This window comes from Rhincodon typus, chromosome 14 (assembly GCF_021869965.1).
Source record: "Rhincodon typus isolate 14 chromosome 14, sRhiTyp1.1, whole genome shotgun sequence".
Lineage (NCBI taxonomy): Eukaryota > Metazoa > Chordata > Chondrichthyes > Orectolobiformes > Rhincodontidae > Rhincodon > Rhincodon typus.
This window is the reverse complement of record NC_063345.1, coordinates 8908571-8927041: the sequence shown is the minus strand read 5'-3', so window position 1 is coordinate 8927041 and position 18471 is coordinate 8908571.

Genomic DNA, 18471 nt, shown 5'->3' with positions numbered 1-18471 from the left:
ACCCTCTTCCCCTCCCCCATTTCTGATGAAGGGTCTAGGCCCGAAACCTCCTGTTCTTATGTTCACCAACACATGGCTTGGGAAGAAATGCTGAAATTATTATTCTTGATGTACTCCCTTTTCATTTCCTTCTTAACTCCCTGAAATCTCCTTTAAGACCTCATCCCACTTCCTACCAATATCATTGGTAGTTGATGCCAAATCCTGATCCCTGTTTAAATTCTTCTAACAGTTGCACTGCACTTACTTCTGAATTTCCCATTCAAAATATTAATACTTACCCTCAAACTAATCTTAGAGTTTTGGAACCAGCTTTCAAGTTCATTATTTCACCACGTACAAGGCTTTAAGTTTCTTTTGTGTTTCAGTAATCAGAATATAGTTTTTAGGTTGTAGCTGAAAGCAGTGCTTTCTCATGTAGATGAGAAGCTACATCTCATTATAGCTTCAATGAGATGACTCCAACTTCTACTAAAGTCTATCAAATTTACATTATAGGTCAGCCTCCTGCTTAGTTAGTTGAACCTACATTTCAATAACTGGATACAGTTTATTATTTAATCCCAGCGTACTGGAATCTGAACCAGACACTCAGGGTTCAAGTAACACTCCAGGAATTGATGGTAATAGAAGGTATGTTCATAATGTGGCCAAAAAGATTGATTGGCAACCTTCTGATACAGCTGATAGCAGATGGCAACAGTGGGAGAGTATCCTGGTCAGCCACTTTGTAAAAAGCAACGGCAAACCATTGCAATACCTTGCCAAGCATAATCATGGACCAAAATAGATCAACTGGAGGTCCATGGTCTCCAACACCTTCTTACAGTTTATACCTAAACAGAGACGTTATCAATCCCCAATGAATCCAGCTTATCTCCTAACCAGTTAAATTACCCTGTTCCTTGTTTCTTATTCTTATTCTGAAATTTCCAACTAATTGAGCTTGTTGCTTCACCCCTTCCACTCACTTGCTGAGCCAAAGCTTCCTCACGTCCTTGCCTGACTGTATTCTCTCCTCAATGTTATCTTGTCCAGGAGACCCATTTCATGCTCTCTTGATGCCATTTTCGCTAAGCTGTTGACCAGCCAAGTTATCCTTCTTCTACCCATGCTGGTTAACATTGTAAATGTTTTATTCTCTATCTTTCGTAATATGGTAAAGTCTCAACCTCTTTCAATACAAATTTTATCACATCTGTCATGTTCTCCAATATCCTTGATATATTTTCCCTTCCAAATTAGTGCCAATCCTCCTCATAAAGTGCTTGAATCTGTACATTTAATTTGCCTATCCTGCCACAGCAATGGAACAGTTGTATTTCCCATCTTCATTTGCATCAGGTTCTCTACAACATTTAACATGGTAAAGCTCAAATGTCTCGCCTCTGTTGTTGAGCTGAAATGAAAAAGCTTGCACTCATATAGCATCCTTCAGAACCACCAGGTATCTCAAAGCACTTTACAATCAATGAAGTACATTTGAGATGCAGTCACTTTGTAATGTAGGAAATGCGGCAGTCAAATTATTCATTGCAAGCTCCCACTAACAGCAATATTATAATGACCAGATATATGCGTTTCTTTGTATGTTTATTGAGGGATAAAGATTGCCCAAGACACCAGGGTTTATGCTCCTGTTCTTTGAAATAGTACCATTGAATCTTTTACATCTATCCAAACAGGGATTTTGTAACACCTCATCTGAAATGCAGCACCCTTGAAAGTGTAGAGATAGTAGGAACTGCAGATGCAGATGCTGGAGAATCTGAGATAACAAAGTGTAGACCCTTCGGTCTAGGCCCGAAACATCAGCCTTCCTGCTCCTCTGATGCTGCTTGGCCTGCTGTGTTCATCCAGCTCTACACCTTGTTATCTCAGATTCTCCAGCATCTGCAGTTCCTACTATCTCTGAAAGTATTTTTCTAATGTTTAGTTTTGATATTTGATTCATATCATAATCCTCTCAAAACATACCGATCATTCGTTTCACAACCTGGGTAATTTAAAATAATGAAGGAGTTCATTGTTTCTTCAATTCTTGCTTGCTGTCTGTGAGAATACTGCAAAGTGATCGCCTGATAGCTATTACTTCACTGCTGCAGGACAACTTGAGATCCTCTTGCCTTGGAACCAGATTGATGTAATGAAACGAGAAGTCTTTGCTACAACTATCACTAAATCTTTGTGGACAGTTGTCCTCAAGGTCAGAGGTAAGCAATGTTGCATTGGCACAGACTATGAGATCCAACAGTATAGTGGTGGAAATAGAAAGATTTGGTGTTTCACTGACATAATGCCTTTTCTGCTAGAAGACTAAACTACTGTACTGATACCAATTGGGAAAGGATGTCCAAGTGGGAAATGGGGCTCAATCTTAATGAGCAGCGTATAGGTTTATTATGTATGACATAACAGCTAGTTACATTACTCACGAGATACATAACCTTCTCTTAACAATCGGTTAACATTACTGTTCCTGAAACATTCTCACATAACAATAGTAACAAACACAGAACTTGTTAGCTCTTCCCAGCAACAGTCCTTTAAATCCTAATGAACAAAACTTATCTTGTGATTTTAGTTAACCTTTCAGGAAAAGACTGGCCGATACAATACCGAGTTCATACTTAACGCTCAGAGCTACGTGCCTGAGATATTAAGATTTAAAATATAGCAAAAAGAAATTTAATGTGATGAAAGGTCAATCTTATCTTGCTTTGGTGAAGAATTGACTCTTTGTCAGTACATCCAAAACCTTCTCTCACAAATAAAGGCGGATTCTGGGGTGGGAAGGGGTGGTCAATTGAAAATTTCTCAGTAGAGTTTGTTAAATTTTAAGAGGCAAAAATATTCAGGGTTCAGGATAGATCCTGATGAACTGTTGAGTGATCTAACTGAAATACAGAACAGGGTCAATTGCTTGAATAATCTCCTCCTATTCCAGTGTTCACTGAGTTGAACAATGTGTTACTTGGAATTCTTAAATTTCCCAGCTTCTAGAGTGCACCAACAAACCAAAACGATTCCCCTAGATACTGGAAAAAAGGGATTGCTCTGAATATTAAATAGTAACTTCAGAACAAAGATATTGAATTCCATTGGAAATGGAATACATTTTTAATCTCACTATTAAGATGAAAACAACTGAAGTCTTTCACAGAGATAGTAGGAACTGCAGATGCTGGAGAACTAGGCCTGAAACGTCAGCCTCTCTGCTCCTATGATGCTGCTTGGCCTGCTGTGTTCATCCAGCCCTGCACCTTGTTGTCTCGAAGTCTTTCACAGGTCTTTCTCCTTTCAGTTATAGCTAAGATGAGAAGCTCAAATGACCAATTCATGTCCAATATGCCGTTATAGAGTCATAGAGTCCTGCAGCTTGGAGACAGCCCCTTCAGCCCAAATTGGTCCATGCTGGCCATAATGTCAATCCAAGTTAACATCATTTCCCTGCACTTGGGCCATATCATTCTAAACCCTTCCTATCCATGTATTTGTCCAAATGCCTTTTAAATGTTGTTAATGTACCTGCCTCAACCACTTCCGCTGACAGCTCATTCCATATACGTATCACACTCTGTATAAAAAAGTTGCCCCTCAGGTTCCCATGTATTCTTTCCCCTCTTACCTTAAATTAATGCCCTCTAGTCCTCGTTTCCCCAACCCTGGAAGAAAGCCTGAGTGCATTCACCCTATCCATGCCTCTCATGATCTTATACACTCTTATAAGATTCCCCCCTCAGACTCCTTTGCTATAAAGAGAAAAATCCTAGCTTGTCCAACTTCTCTTTATAACTCTGCCCCTGAGTCCTGGCAACATCCTTGTAAATTTCTTCTGCACTCTTTCCAGTTTAATAATATCCTTCCTCCAGCAAGGTGAACAAAACTGAACACAATATCCAAGTGTGGCCTCACCAAGGTCCTGTACAACAGCAACATAACTTCCCAACTTCTATACTCAATGCACTGACTGATTAAGGCCAGCGTGCCAAAAGCCTTCTTCACTGCCCTGTCTACCTGTGACTCCGCTTTCAGAAAACCGTGCACCTGAACTCCAACGTCCTTCTGTTCCACTACACTCCTTAAGACCCTATTACTCATCATGAAACTACTACCTTGATTTGACTTTCCAAAATTCAACACCTCACACTTGTATACAGTAAACTCCATTTGCCATTTCTCGGCCCACTTCCTCAGCTGATCAAGATCCTGCTGCAATTTCTAACCTTCCTCACTGTCCACGATACTGCCTATATTACAGTCATCCACAAACTTACTAATCATGCCTTGTACGTTCTCATCCAAATCATTAATATAGATAACAAACAGCAATGGGCCCAGCACCGACCCCTGAGACACACCACTCGTCATAGCCCTCCAGTCCAACAAGCATCCTTCCACTATTACTCTCCACTTCCTACCATCAAGCCAATTGTGTATCCAATTTATCAGCTCTCCCTAGATTCCTTCTAGAGCAGCCTACCATGTGAAACATTACCAAAGGCCTTACTGAAATCCATATAGATTATGGCTATCGCTCTGCCCTCATGAACCTTCCTGGTCACTTCATCAAAGAACTCTAACAAATTTGTGAGGCATGGTCTCCCACACACGAAACCATGCTGACTACTCCTAATCAAACTTTGTCTTTCCAAATGCGTGTATATCTTATCCCTCAGAATCTTCTCAAGTAGCTTACCTTCCACAGATGTTAGGCCTATTCGTCTATAATTCCCAGGTTTTTCATTGCAGCCCTTCTTGAATAAGGCCACAATATTCCCTCCCCTTCAGTCTTCTGGGACCTCACCCCGTGGCTAACAGTGGTGCAAATATATCAGCCGGGGCCCCTGCAATTTATTGTCCAGCGTCTTTCAGGGTTCTTGGATATATCTGGTCAGGACCAGGAGATTTATCTACCTTCATAAATTTAAAATGTCCAATACCTCCTCTACTGTGATATGGACTGTCCCCAAGATATTGCCACTAACTTCCCCAAGTTCCCAAGTCTTCATGTCTTTCTCCACGGTAAACACAGAGGAGAAATATTCATTGAGAATCTCATCCATCTCCTGCACTTCCACACATACATGTCCACTTTGGTCCTTGAGGGGTCCTATTCTCTCTCCAGTTATTATATTTCCTTTAGTATACTTAAAGAATTTCTTTAGATTCACCCTAATCTTTTCAGCCAAAGCTAACTCATGCCCCCTTTTAGCCCTCCTGATTTCCTTTTTCAGTCAACTCCTGTACCCCCTAAATACCTCCAGGGATTCCTTTGATCCCAGCTGCCTGTACCTGAGCCATGCCTCCTTCTTTATTCTGGGCAAAGCCTCAATATCTCTTGTCATTCAGGGTCCCCTACTCCTGCCAGCCTTGCCCTTCACCCTCACAGGAACTCTAGCTATCACAGTTTTAAAGACTTCCCACTTGCGAGAGGTCCCTTTGCCTGCAAACAAACTATTCCAATCAACCTCTGCAAGCTCCTGTCTGATTCCATCAAAATTCATCGTACTCCACTTTAGAACTTGAACCTGTGGAGCAGTTTTGTCCTTCTCCATAACTATTTTAAAATTAATAGAACTATGGTCACTGGTCCATATGTGCTCCCCCACTGCCACCTCAGCCACCTGTCCTGCCCTGTTTCCCAAGGGTAGGTGAAGATTTGCCCCGTTATAAACTGCAGTTGATACTGTTGATGTCACTCTGTTTCACAAACCAGCCGTCCAGCCAAATGAGAGAACCCATGCATGATAGGTATAAAGTGAAAAGAAAACTGAAAGAATTAAAAAGGCAGTTCCTACCAAGTGCTGTGGAATAACTTACAAATTTAACCTTTTCTTTAACCTAAATAATATGATCTGTCAGGCGATGTGTTCTATTAGTGTGTAACTGGCACTGTTGTACGTGGTGAGAGATCACAATCAGGATCACAAATTTGTAAACTGTTACATATGACAGAATCAAATGGTTTTCTGAGATCACCCATCAATCTTAGTAACACAACACTCAAATAATTCAAGCAAATGTCATCACACCTCCGAATGTATCCCTTTGACGGAACAGATGGAAGAATTCTTGTGAGATTGAACATTTCTGCAGATTGGCATACAGATCCGATCATTTCTGGAGTCGCCTCATTACCCTACTTGAGTTAGAACAGGTGGTTGGGTCCTTGGCCAGCAACAATGCATCCGGGTTGGATGATTTCACAGCCGAATTCTCCATTTGAGATTTCTTCTTCACGTCAGTCCAACATGCTGTCAAAAAGCAACCTCACGCAGTCCAGAACGGAAGGGAAACAATATTGGCTTAGATTGTGTTTAGCGCAATCTGCAGAATATTAAAGAAAACCTTGACAGCATTATTAGAGAAACAACATCGCCTTAACAAAGATCAAAAAAGATTGGTACAAAGATGCTGTGAGGTTTTCAGCTCCTTTACCAGGCCTGCTAGGTGCCCATGCCAGCTGCTCTCTGGCATCTTGAACAACTGGCAATTCTAAAGTTACATGATGACTGTTCACTGCAACAAAACAAAGGACCAAACAACCAGCCTCAGAATGTCCCAAAACACCTTCCAGCAAAAGAATACTTCTGCAGTGCAGCAAATGTGGCTGCTAATTTTCACATTTTTTAAAAATCTATTCATGAGATGAGGGCATTGCTTGCTTGGCCAGCATTTATTGCCCATCCCTAATTGCCCAGAGGGCAGTTGAGAGTCAACCACATTGCTGTGGGTCTGGAGTCACGTGTAGGCCAGACCAGGTAAGAATGACAGTTTTCTTCCCTAAAGGACATTAGTGAACCAGATGGGTTTTTCCAACAATCAACAATGGATTCACGGTCATCATTAGACTCTTAATTCTAGATTTTTTTTATTAGTTTCAAATTCCACCATCTGCTGTGGCGAGCTTCAAACCTGGGTCCCTGGAATATTGTGTGGACCAGTGGAATAACAGTCCAGTGATATTACCACTAGGCCATCAGCTCCAACAAACAACACTGAGACCATGATCAAATTCTTTGTTTTATCATTGTGGCTTGAAAGATACCCATCTCCCAGGAAGCTGGGGAGCATTCCCCTGTTCACCTTCTAATAGTGCTATGGGAATTTTGATATCCACCTAAGATGGCTAAAGGGACTTTCTTTCGATATCTCATCTCAAAATCATTACATTGGAGAGAGCCAGCAGTAATCATGTGCTCGTGTCCCAGATATTGGCCTTGAAGCCTAAATGGCCTTTTTTTGTTCATTGTTCACTCATGGGACACAGATATTGTTGGCTGAGCCAGCATTTATTGCCCGTCCCTAGTTGCCCTTGGGAAGATGGTTTCGAGCTCCCTTCTTAAAGCGCTGCAGTCCATGTGGTCCATGTACACGCACAATGCCCTTGGGGAGGGAATTCCAGCGTTTTGACGTAGCGACAGGAATTATGAAATTATAAGTTAAAGTTATGGCTGTGAAATTACTGCTAGTGATATTAGCAGAAAATCATTTGCAGACTTCATGTTCCCCTTTATGCCTTTACAACAGATGAGTTATCGGAATGGACAGAATATATAGCTCAGAAAAGGACCACAGGAATAGGAGTTGGCTATTCAGCTGCTCGAGCCTGCTCCACCATTCAATATGATCATGGCTGATCGAGCACTTCAATACCTTTTGCACATCCCATCCCCGTAACACTTTGGGGTAGTTGGAAATCAAAAATTTAACATGTTTGTCAAACAGAGATTTAGATTTATTTATTTGTCACATGCAGTAAGTTTAGGAATACATTCACTGGTGTCCACTTGGTTACACAAACCAGAATGAAAAGATTTTAACAGAGCCCAAAGGTAAGCAAGAAAAAAAGAGACGTCCAGCTCTCAGAGTCCCGAGTCCCCTCTCCACAATGGTGCAGGGGCCACTCCGATCTCTAGGTCACCAGGAGACTACTACCACCGTCATGCAAAAGGCTCACTCTCAGCACCGTCGCCGTCTCATCAGCCTACTCTCACTGCCAACTGCTGCTGCCTCACCGGCCCACTCTCGCCACTGAAGCGGCCCACTCGATCCGCCGTCACCACAGGACATGGTGCACACGTTCAGCACCTGCCACCCAGCTCCCGGTCATGGCCCAACTCCTTCCCGGCTCTTTAGTTGGGTAGTTAAAAGGACGGGCTTGGGGGCGGATAGAATTACCGCAGAGAGGAGAGAGACGAAGAAGAGAAAAAGAAAGGAAAGGGAAAGGTAACTGGCGAGCAGAGTGGAACTCCGAATGGTGCGATTTAACCTGCCGCCATCTTGGTGGAAGAGAGGCCTAAGGGTGCAGGTACATAGTTCGTTGAAGTTGGTGTCGCAGGTAGACAAGATAGTGAAAGTGGCATTTGGCACTCTGGCCTTCATCCGTCAGAGCATGAGTATACGAGTTGGGACATCATGTTACAGCTGTACAAGACATAGGTAAAGCGAAATTTGGGGTATTGTGTACAATTCTGATTGCATTGCTATAGAAAGGATTTTATTAAACTGGAAAGAGTGCAGAAAAAATTTACAAGGATGTTACTGAGACTGGGAAGTTTAATTTAAAAGGAAAGGCTGGATGGGCTGGGACATTTTTTTTTCCTGGAGTGTAGGGGGCTGAGGGGTAACCTTACAGAGTTTATAAAATTATGAGGGACATACAGAAGATGAATAACCAAAGTCTTTTCCCCAGGCTAGGGGAGTTCAAAACTAAAGTGTATAGATTTAAGGTAAGAGGCAAAAGATTTAATAGGGACCTGAGGGTATTTTAACACAGAGTGCGGTGCGTATATGGAATGAGCTGCCAGAGGAAGTGGTACAGGCTGGTACAATTACAACATTTAAAAGACATTTAGACAGGTACATGGATAGGAAAGGTTTCAAGGGATATGGGCCAAATGTAGGCAAATGGGCCTAGTTCAGTTTAGGAAACCTGGTCGGCATGTATTTGTTGGGCCGAAGGGCCTGTTTCCATGTGTTTGCCTCTATGACTCTAAGTACTCAAAGACTAAATTCCACAGCCCTCTGGGGTGGAGAATTCAAAAGTCTCACCATCGTCTGAGAAAAGAATAAATCCCATAATCTCTGTCCTAAGTGGCATTGCTCTATTTTTAAATCATGCCCCTAGTATTAGAATTCCCAACAAGGGGAAATACCTTATCTGCATTCACCATGTCTATCCCTTTAAGTATGTTGTAGGTTTCAATGAGATCACCTCTCATTCTTCAAAACTCGAGGGAATACAGACCCAGTTTGCTGAATTTCTCTTCATACTATAGCATTCCCTGCTATCCCAGGAACAAGTCTGCTGGACCCACTTGTACTCTGTCTATGATAATAAAGCATTCTTGAGATAAGGAGATCAAAACTGCATACAGGACTCCAAGTGCAGTCTAACCAGACTTTTATACAATTGAAGCAATGTTTCATTACTCCTGTAGTCAAATCCTCTTGCAATAACACCTTTCATTCCATTAGTCTTTTTAATAGTGTGTTGATCCTGCTTATTGGCCTTCAATGATTAATTGATAAGGACACCTAGTTCCTTTGTACATCGGCACATTCCAATGTCTCACCATTTAAGAAATACTCTGCATTTCTGTTCTTTCTACCAAAGTGGATGATGTCACATTTTTTCGACATTATGTTTCACCTGCCATTCACTAAGCCTGTCCATTTTCCTCACACAGTTCTTGTTCAAATTTGTTCATCTGCAAATTTTACATTTGGTCCTGATGTTCAAATCAATGATATATTTGGAGACAGCTGGGACACAAGTACTGATCCTTGTGGTACCCCTCTAGTCACAGCCTGCCAATGTGAAAATGAGCCATTTATTGCCACATTCTGTTTTCTGCCTATAGCCGAACCTTAATTCATGTCACGACATTAATTCCCACAAAATGTCCTTTAATTTTGATAACCAGCCTCCTGTGGGTGATGTTATCAAAAGCATTCTGAAAATCCAATTATACTGCATCTATTGACACCCCTTTATCAAATCTGTTAGTAATGTCCCCAAAAATTCAGCCTATCCAGTTGATTCTGGTGTTCATAAACCCCTCTTTCACTCCGCATCTACATCTATTAGTGTAATGCTTTATTCATTTCTCTCTTTTATCCTCATCCAGACTTTCTTTGATTGCATTTATATTATTTACTTCAACTACGCCCTGTGAGAATGAGATCGACATGGTCCCTATTCTTTGGGTAAAGAAATTTCTTCTGAATTCCTTTCTGGATTGCTTAGGGACTATTCTCAAATTGAGGCCCACTGTTTTACTTCTGTTAAAGTCATCGAACACTGGAAAGATGATAGCTGTAAAAACAGGCTAAGTATTTGAATGTCAATACCATCCACAGCATTTTCTCGCTGTGAGATGGAAAGTCATTTTCTCGACTGACTTACTGTCAACTTTGCCGTCCATTTTATCACTTAACTCCTCTAACTTATTTCTATATTTCTATTCATACAACGAAAGCAGGTTAAATTGGGTTTCTGCACAAATCAGGTTAAAGATGAACAAACACCATATTTCTCCTCATTGTGTATTGTAACAAAAAGAAGATGCCATGAAAATCAGATTTATACTTTTTTTAAATGTGGGGAAGATTTTTCTGTATACTGCGGCAAAGCCAAATACGTCATTTGCATTATTGATGTTATGGTATGAATCATATAGTCTGTACCATATATTCATTATTTGTTACATGTTCAGAGAAGTTTAACAATATGCCGTCCAAGGTGTGAAGGCTTGTCCTTCGAGCGAAGTTTGGGAAACCATGTCCCATGACTCACCATGATGGAAAGCCTCCACACCTTGGTGAAAACAGTGGGAAGTATCCAACATCTGAAGTCCCACACCTGAACACTGCCTTTCACGATTTTGTGAGGGTGGCACTAGGAGCTTGCTTCATACATGTGTGGCTTACAGAGGCAGTTGTCCATTGAAATGGTCAGCTATCTCCCCACAGGTTGAACTTTGGACCCCTGGTGTCTGGAATGCGTGGAATGGTGGAAAAGGAAAAGTGCAGGCAGCCATTTTGAAAGGGTAGGTTCACAGAGTCGGGAACTGTCCTGCCTCTGTACATTCACCCTGGGAAAGAAAATCAGGGCTTATCAGTACATTCTCAATCATGCCCTGTCACTCCTGTCTGGGGCTGAGCCTCCAGCTGGGTGAATCAAATTGTAAAATCATCACAAAGTTTTGATTAAATTACAATGGTATAAAAATCACCGTGAAACTAACAGCAGGGCTCAATCCATTATGGTCACATTAATTAATCTATTTGTTTATTTATGTTCAACTGCTGAGGCAGATGTGAGATTGTACATGGAAACCAAGACCACCTTTTCCTTGGAATTTCCTAATCCAGTCTTCCCTGTTTTATGCTCAGCATGTTTTGGTGAATGTGGGGGAGATCATGTAGAATGGGCCAGTTTCTAATCCACTATATTCCCATCAAACTCCTCCCATTATACAGTGTGTGGGTAAAACGTAATTCGGCTTGTCCAACCTTAAGCCTGTTGAGACTTTGATCTGATTAATTTAATGGCCAGTTAAGGAAAAAATAGCTAATTAGGGACCCAATCTGCCCCAGCCCCGGAGCTAGGTGGGGAGTGGAAGATGGAGGGAAGTGGTCAGCCAGCTTTCTCTTGTGAAAAGGCAGGAAGGAACGGAGTAGGGAGTGGTACCTCCCTGAACCTCCAAAACACTCCTTTTCTTTTTTGGGTCCTGAATCTCTCCCAGTCCAAAAAGCCCAGATCTACCTTAGTTTGGTAACTGTGCTGTCTTCTTCTCTTGGCTTCCAGGAGCAGCTACTACCGAGTTCTGGCACTGCTGGGATCACTGAGCTTCAGATGACACATCTGGCAAGACAAGACCTCCTATCCCTGAGTGGAGCACATTACACCTTAGCCTCAATAAAGCTTCCCAGTGTATTATCACCATTGGGCAGGCGGAGGGGAGGGGGGGGCAGGGGGGTGTGGCTGTCTTTTTCTACATTGGTCAGCTTGCTACCAACTTTTCTTGCAAGTGCTGTGAGCAATATTTCCCCTCTTCCCCTTCGCCCCCTCCTGGCCCTGGTAGAATTCAGTTTTCTATTTCCATGTCTGTACCTGGTTTGACATCGAATTCACTCAAACTTACCCTTCCTTGCTCAGACCTGCACCACCATTTTCCAACGCTTCACTCTGATTGGTTAAAAATATACCCATAACCAATTTGCTTAGATCTCAATTGTCTTACAGAGGGACCTGTGCCACTTTCACCTCCCACAAATGTCAGTTTGTTACGCAAAATATCATCATTAGTGAACAGGCTAAGTGAAAATGCGTCCTCCTGGTTGGCCTGACAGTAGTTTTGTGTGGAAAAAAAATCAACCCACTGAGGGGAAAATCAAAATAAAGACAATTATCTGAAGAGCTGACCAGTGCTTGTCTTGTCTTTTCTTCACGACATTTCTATAATGATACTTCCCTCCCTCAGGAGAAGTGTATCATTGTTGTAGTCTTCAGCTGACTTAATGGGTTATACCGAGACACTAATTTTACTGTTTCTGAGAGACGATACGGTTTAAATGGGTGGCGTTTTCACCTCAGAGCATGCTATCATTCCTGTAACACCATTTATACCAGATGGAGTCAGTATTGCAATTAAATGTTCTATATTCTTCAAATTACCAGTTATTTTGCTCGCTTTTCTTTCTATCCACTTTCTCTGTCTAAAGACAGACAATAAAGACATGCACTTAGACAGTGTTTCTCATGAACATTAAGTGCTCTAAAGTGCTTTACAGCCAATGAAGTATCTTTGACATGTACTCGCTAGATTTCTGACCCTAACATCATCGTGGGTCTACCTACACCAAATGGTCTGTTGTGATTCAATAAAGCTTCCTATCATAGAATCCCTATAGTGTGGAAGCAGGCCCTTCGGCCCAACAAGTCCACACCGACACTTGGAGCATCCCACCCAGACCCATCCCCCTGTAACCCACCTAATCTACACATCCTTGAACACTACGGGCAATTTAGCATGGCCAATTCACGCAACCTGCACATCGTTGGACAGTGGGAGGAAACCGGAGTACGCAGACATGGGAAGAATGTGCAAACTCCACACAGACAGTCGCCCGAGAGTGGAATCAAACCCAGGTCCCTGGCATTGTGAGGCTGCAGTGCTAACCGCTGAGCCACCGTGCTGCCCTTCTCCAGGGCAATTAGTGATGGGCCATAAATACTGGCTCAGCCAGCAAAGCTCACATTCCAGAATGAAGAAGATTCTATTGTAATATAGGAAATATGGCATCCAATTCGTATTCTGTAAAGCAGTGATGTGATAGTAACAAGGTAGGCTGTTGTCGAGGGAACACTGTTAGTCTTCTTCAAAATAGTGTTATTATCATCGGGCATTTCACATCCAGCTGTAAGAACATAGCCATTAAGTCTCATCTGAAATAGACCTCTGACAACAGTGCAGCGGTCCCTGCAGATGTAGCTATTCTTAACAAGTAAAAGCATGAGAAATAATCAGAGTCAGCAGAAATGTGGAGGTATCAAGTCAGCCATGACATTGTTTAATGGCAATGTGGGCTTGATGGGCTGAATGGCTTATTTCTGCTCCTAATTTGTATATTTGTTTCATTTAGGACTGGAGCTCTAGTTTAAATTTTTATGCTGAAATAATAGGGTTAAAATTCCCAATACATTTTAATGACAAAAAACATTTAAATTTCCATTGTTCTGATATTGTTCGGTTGCATTTAATTTATATGTCACTTACAAAAATGAAGAATATGATTTTTTTAATAATCCCTATCCATGATATAAACAGTATTCCATTAATTCCTCAATGATTTGATTTATTATGTTACAATGTCTTTATTTAATGATACATAATATGAAAATCATTCAACATATTGTAATAATTGTACAATAGTCGTGAATTATATTGACAACCTTGACTTAGTAATGGAATCATTAAGATATTCAAGTTAATTGAATTGTGCATAATATTTTTATTTAAAAAGTCATCAATGATACTCTATATCTGTCAAAGAATTTGGAACGAGATGAGGAGCAGAAATTGAGCAGAGGCGACAGTCATTGTGAATGAATTAATGTCATGGGGAGGTAAAAGTGAACTAGATGAGAGCAAATGCAACCCCCATTTCCAAAATATGGGTGAGGATACTGACACAACCATTGCTCCATTGCTCACATTATACCTGGCACATTGGAAGTTGGGTGTGGTTTTTGGAAGTCAGTCATCTCAGCTCTGCAGGAGTTCCTCAGCAATTTTTTTAATACTTAACCTGGTTTTCCTAATCAACCTGTCTAGAGATGTTATTACACACCTCTGGAGCAGGTGGGGCTTGAACCCAGGCCTCCTGGTTCAGGAGTAGGGAGTCTACCTCCGTGCCACAATAGGGCCTGAGAAGTTCCTCAGGGCGGTGTCCGAGGCCCAACCATTTTACTGCTTCATCAATTACCTTCCTTCCATCGCAAGGTTAAAAATGGGCACATTTGTCAGTGACTGCACAATATTCAGCACTATTTGTGAGTCCTGAAATACAGAAACAGTCCATGTTCAAATACAGCATGCACTGGACAATAACCAGGTTTGGACTGAGAAGTAGCAAGAAACATTTATGCCACGCAAGTGCCAGGCAATGATCATTTCCAATAAAAGAGAATCTAACAATTACCATTTGACATTCTGTAATACATCCATAACTGAATCCCCCATTATTAACCTCCTGGGGGTACCATTGGTCAGAACCTGAACTGGACTAGTCATACACATAAGGTGGCTGCAAAAGCAGGTCGGAGGCTAAGAATTCTGTAGTGAGTAACTCACTTCCTGACTCCCCAAAACCTGCCCACCAGCTACGAGGCACAAGTCAGAAGTGTGATGGACTACACCCCACTTGCCTCGAAGGGTGCAGCTCCAACAACACTAGAAGTTTGATACCATCCTGGACAAAGCAACCTCCTTGATTGGCATCAAATATCCACTCCCTCCATCACTGATGCTCTGCACTAATGGCCTGCAGGGATTCAGTGATGGTAACATTGGATGTCAAAGGGCAGTGGTTGGATTGTCTCTTATTGGAGACAGGTCATTCCTCACTCATAGAATTATAGAATTATACAGTATAGATGGTCCTTTGACCCATTGAGTCTGTACTGCCAAAATATATACTACTACCTACATTAGAAGCACTTTCCAGCACGTGGCCTATAGCCATGAATGTTATGACACTTCAAGTGCTCATCCAAGTACTTTTCAAAAGTTATGAGGTTTCCCACCCCAACCACACTCCGAGGCAGTGCATTCCAGATTCCCACTACCCTCTGTGTGAAAATGCTTTTCCCCAAATTCGATCTAAATCTCCTGCCTTTCACTTTAAAATTATGCCTCTTTGCTATTAGCTGTTCAACTAACAGGACCAGCTGTTTCCTGCTCACCCTGAGGAAAGTAAAAGTAAATGGCAAGACATTTAGGAGCATTGATATATAGAGGGATCTTAAGGTGCAAATCCATTGCTCCTTGAAAGTGGAAAAACAAGTGGGTAAGGCAATGAAGAAGGCATACGGCTTGCTTGCATCATCATTTGGGGAAATTGAGTATTGAGTATAAAAGTTGGCAAATCATGTTACAGCTGTATAAAACTTTAGGTAGGCCACACTTGGAGTATTGTGTGCGGTTCTGGTCGCCACATTGTAGGAAGGATGTGGAGGCTTCAGAGAAGGTATACAAAAGAGGTTTAGGCCATAAGACATAGGAGCAGAAATTAGGCCATTTGGCCCATGAAGTCTGCTCTGCCATTCAATCATGGCTGATAAGTTTCTCAACCTCATTCTCCCACTTTCTCCCCATAACCCTTGATCCCCTTGACAATCAAAAACCTATCTATCTTTGTCTTAAACATACTTAATGACTTGGCCTCTACAGCCTTCTGTGACAGTGAATTCCATAGATTCACCACTGTCTGGCTGAAGACATTTCTCCTTATCTCCATCCTAAAGGGTCTTCCTTTTATTCTATGGCTGTGCCTCTGGTCCTAGTCTCTCCTGCTAATGAAAACATTTTCCCAGGCCGTTCAGTGTTCTGTGAGTTTCAATTATCTCCTCCTCATCCTTCTAACCTACATCGAGTATGGACCCAGAGTCCTCATATGTTAAGCCTTTCATTCCTGGGATTATTCTCGTGAACCTCTTCTGGACCTGCTGCAGGGCCAATACATCCTTCCTGAGGTGTGGGGCCCAAAATTGCTCAGAATAGTCTAAATGTGGTCTGACCAGAGCTTTATAAAGCCTCAGGGCACATCCGTGCTTTTATATTCTCGTCTTCTCAAAGTGAATGCCAACATTGTGTTTGCCTTCTGAAATAACGACTCAACCTGCAAATTTATCTTAAGAAAATCTTGGACTAGTGCTTTCAAGTTCTTTTGCACTTCAGATTTCTGAATTTTCTCCCCATTGAAAATAGTCTATGCCTCTATTCTTCCTACCAAAGTGCATGACCTCACACTTCTCACGTTGTATTCCATCTGCCACTTTGTTGCCCACACTCCTAACCTGTCTAAATCCTTTGCAGCCTCCCCACCTCCTCAATACTACCTGTCCCTCCATCTGCAAATGTAACCAGAATGCCCTCAGTTCCTTCACCTAGATCATTAATGTATAAAGTGAAAAGTTGTGGTCCCAATACTGACCCTTGCGGAACACCATTAGTCACCGGATGCCATCCTGAGGAAGACCCTTTTATCCCCACTGTCTGCTTTCTGCCAGGCAGCCAATCTTCTATCCATGCTAGCACCTTGCTTCTAACACCATGGGCCCTTATCTTACTCAGCAGCCTCCTGTATGGCACCTTGTCAAACGCTTTTGGGAGGTCCGAGTAGATAACATCCATTGGTTCCCCTTGGTCAAACCTGCTTGTTACTCCCTCCAAGAATTCTAACAGATTTGTCAGGCATGACCTCCCCTTGATGAAACCATGCTGACTTTGCCCTATTTTACTATGCACTTCCAAGTCTCAGAAATCTTATCCTTCACAATGGACTCTAAAATCTTACCAATGACCAAGGTCAGGCTAATCAGCCTGTAATTTCCCGTCTTTTGCCTTACTCCCTTCTTAAACAGGGGGTTACATTAGCGATTTTCCAGTCCTTTGGGATCCTCCCTGACTTCAGTGATTCTTGAAATATCACTACTATAAGGCCTCCACAATCTCCTCAGATTTCTCCTTCAGAACTCTGGGGTGTAGTCCATCTGGTCCAGGTGATTTATCCACCTTCAGACCTTTCAGTTTTTCTAACACCTTCTCCTTGGTGATGGCCAACATACTCACCTCTGCACCCCAACTCTCTTGAATTTTTGGGATATTAATTGTGTCTTCCACCATGAAGAATGACGCAAAGTACTTATTCAGTTCCTCAGCCATTTCTTCATTCCCCACTACTGCTTCCCCAGCGTCATTTTCTAGTTGTCCAATGTCCGCTTTTGCCTCTCTTTTGGCCTTTATATATCTAAAGAAATGCTTGTAATCTTCTTTGATATTTCTGGCTAGCTTACCCTCATATTTAATCTTCTCCCTCCTCATTTCTTTTCTTGTTGTCCTTTATTGATCTTTGCAGACTTCCCAAACCTCTAGCTTCTCACTACCTTTTGCTGCATTAAATGCTTTCTCTTCTGCTTTTATGCTGTCCCTGATGTCCCTTGTCAAACGTGGTTGCCTCACCCTCCCTTTAGTATGCTTCTTTTTCCTAGAGATGAATTTTTGCTGTGCTTTCCAAATTACTCCCTGAAACTCCTGACATTGTATTTTCACTGTCTTTCCTGCCAGGTTCTTTTTCCAGTCAATTCTGGTCAGTTTCTCCTTCATGCCTCTGTAGCTGCCTTTATTCAACTATAATACTGTTGCATATATTTATCAGGATGTTACCTGGATTGGAGTGTATCAGCTATAAGAAGAGGTTGGACAAACTTGGATTGTTTACGCTAGAACATTGGAGGCTGAGGGGTGACTTGATAGAAGTGTACAAAATTATGAGAAGTGAGGCTAGGGCAGATTATTGGAGTTTTCTTCTCAGGGTGGAAATGTCAAATATTAGAGGGCATAGGTTTAAGGTGAGAGGGGAAAATTTAAAGAAGACATGCGAGGTAAGTTTTTTACACAGAGGGTGATAGGTGCCTGGAATGTGCTGCCAGTGAAGGTGGCAGAAGCACATATGATAGCAACCCTTAGGAGTTATTTAGACAGACACATGAATAGGCAAGGATAGAGGGATATAGACCATGTGCAAGCAGAAGGGGCTAGTTTAAAATGTCATCAGGGTCGGCACAGACATGGTGGGCAGAAGGGCCAAAGGGCCTGTTTCTGTGCTGTACTGTTCTAATGCTCTACTTTCTACTAACTTTAATTTCATGCATTGAATATTGTGTTGATGAAATAG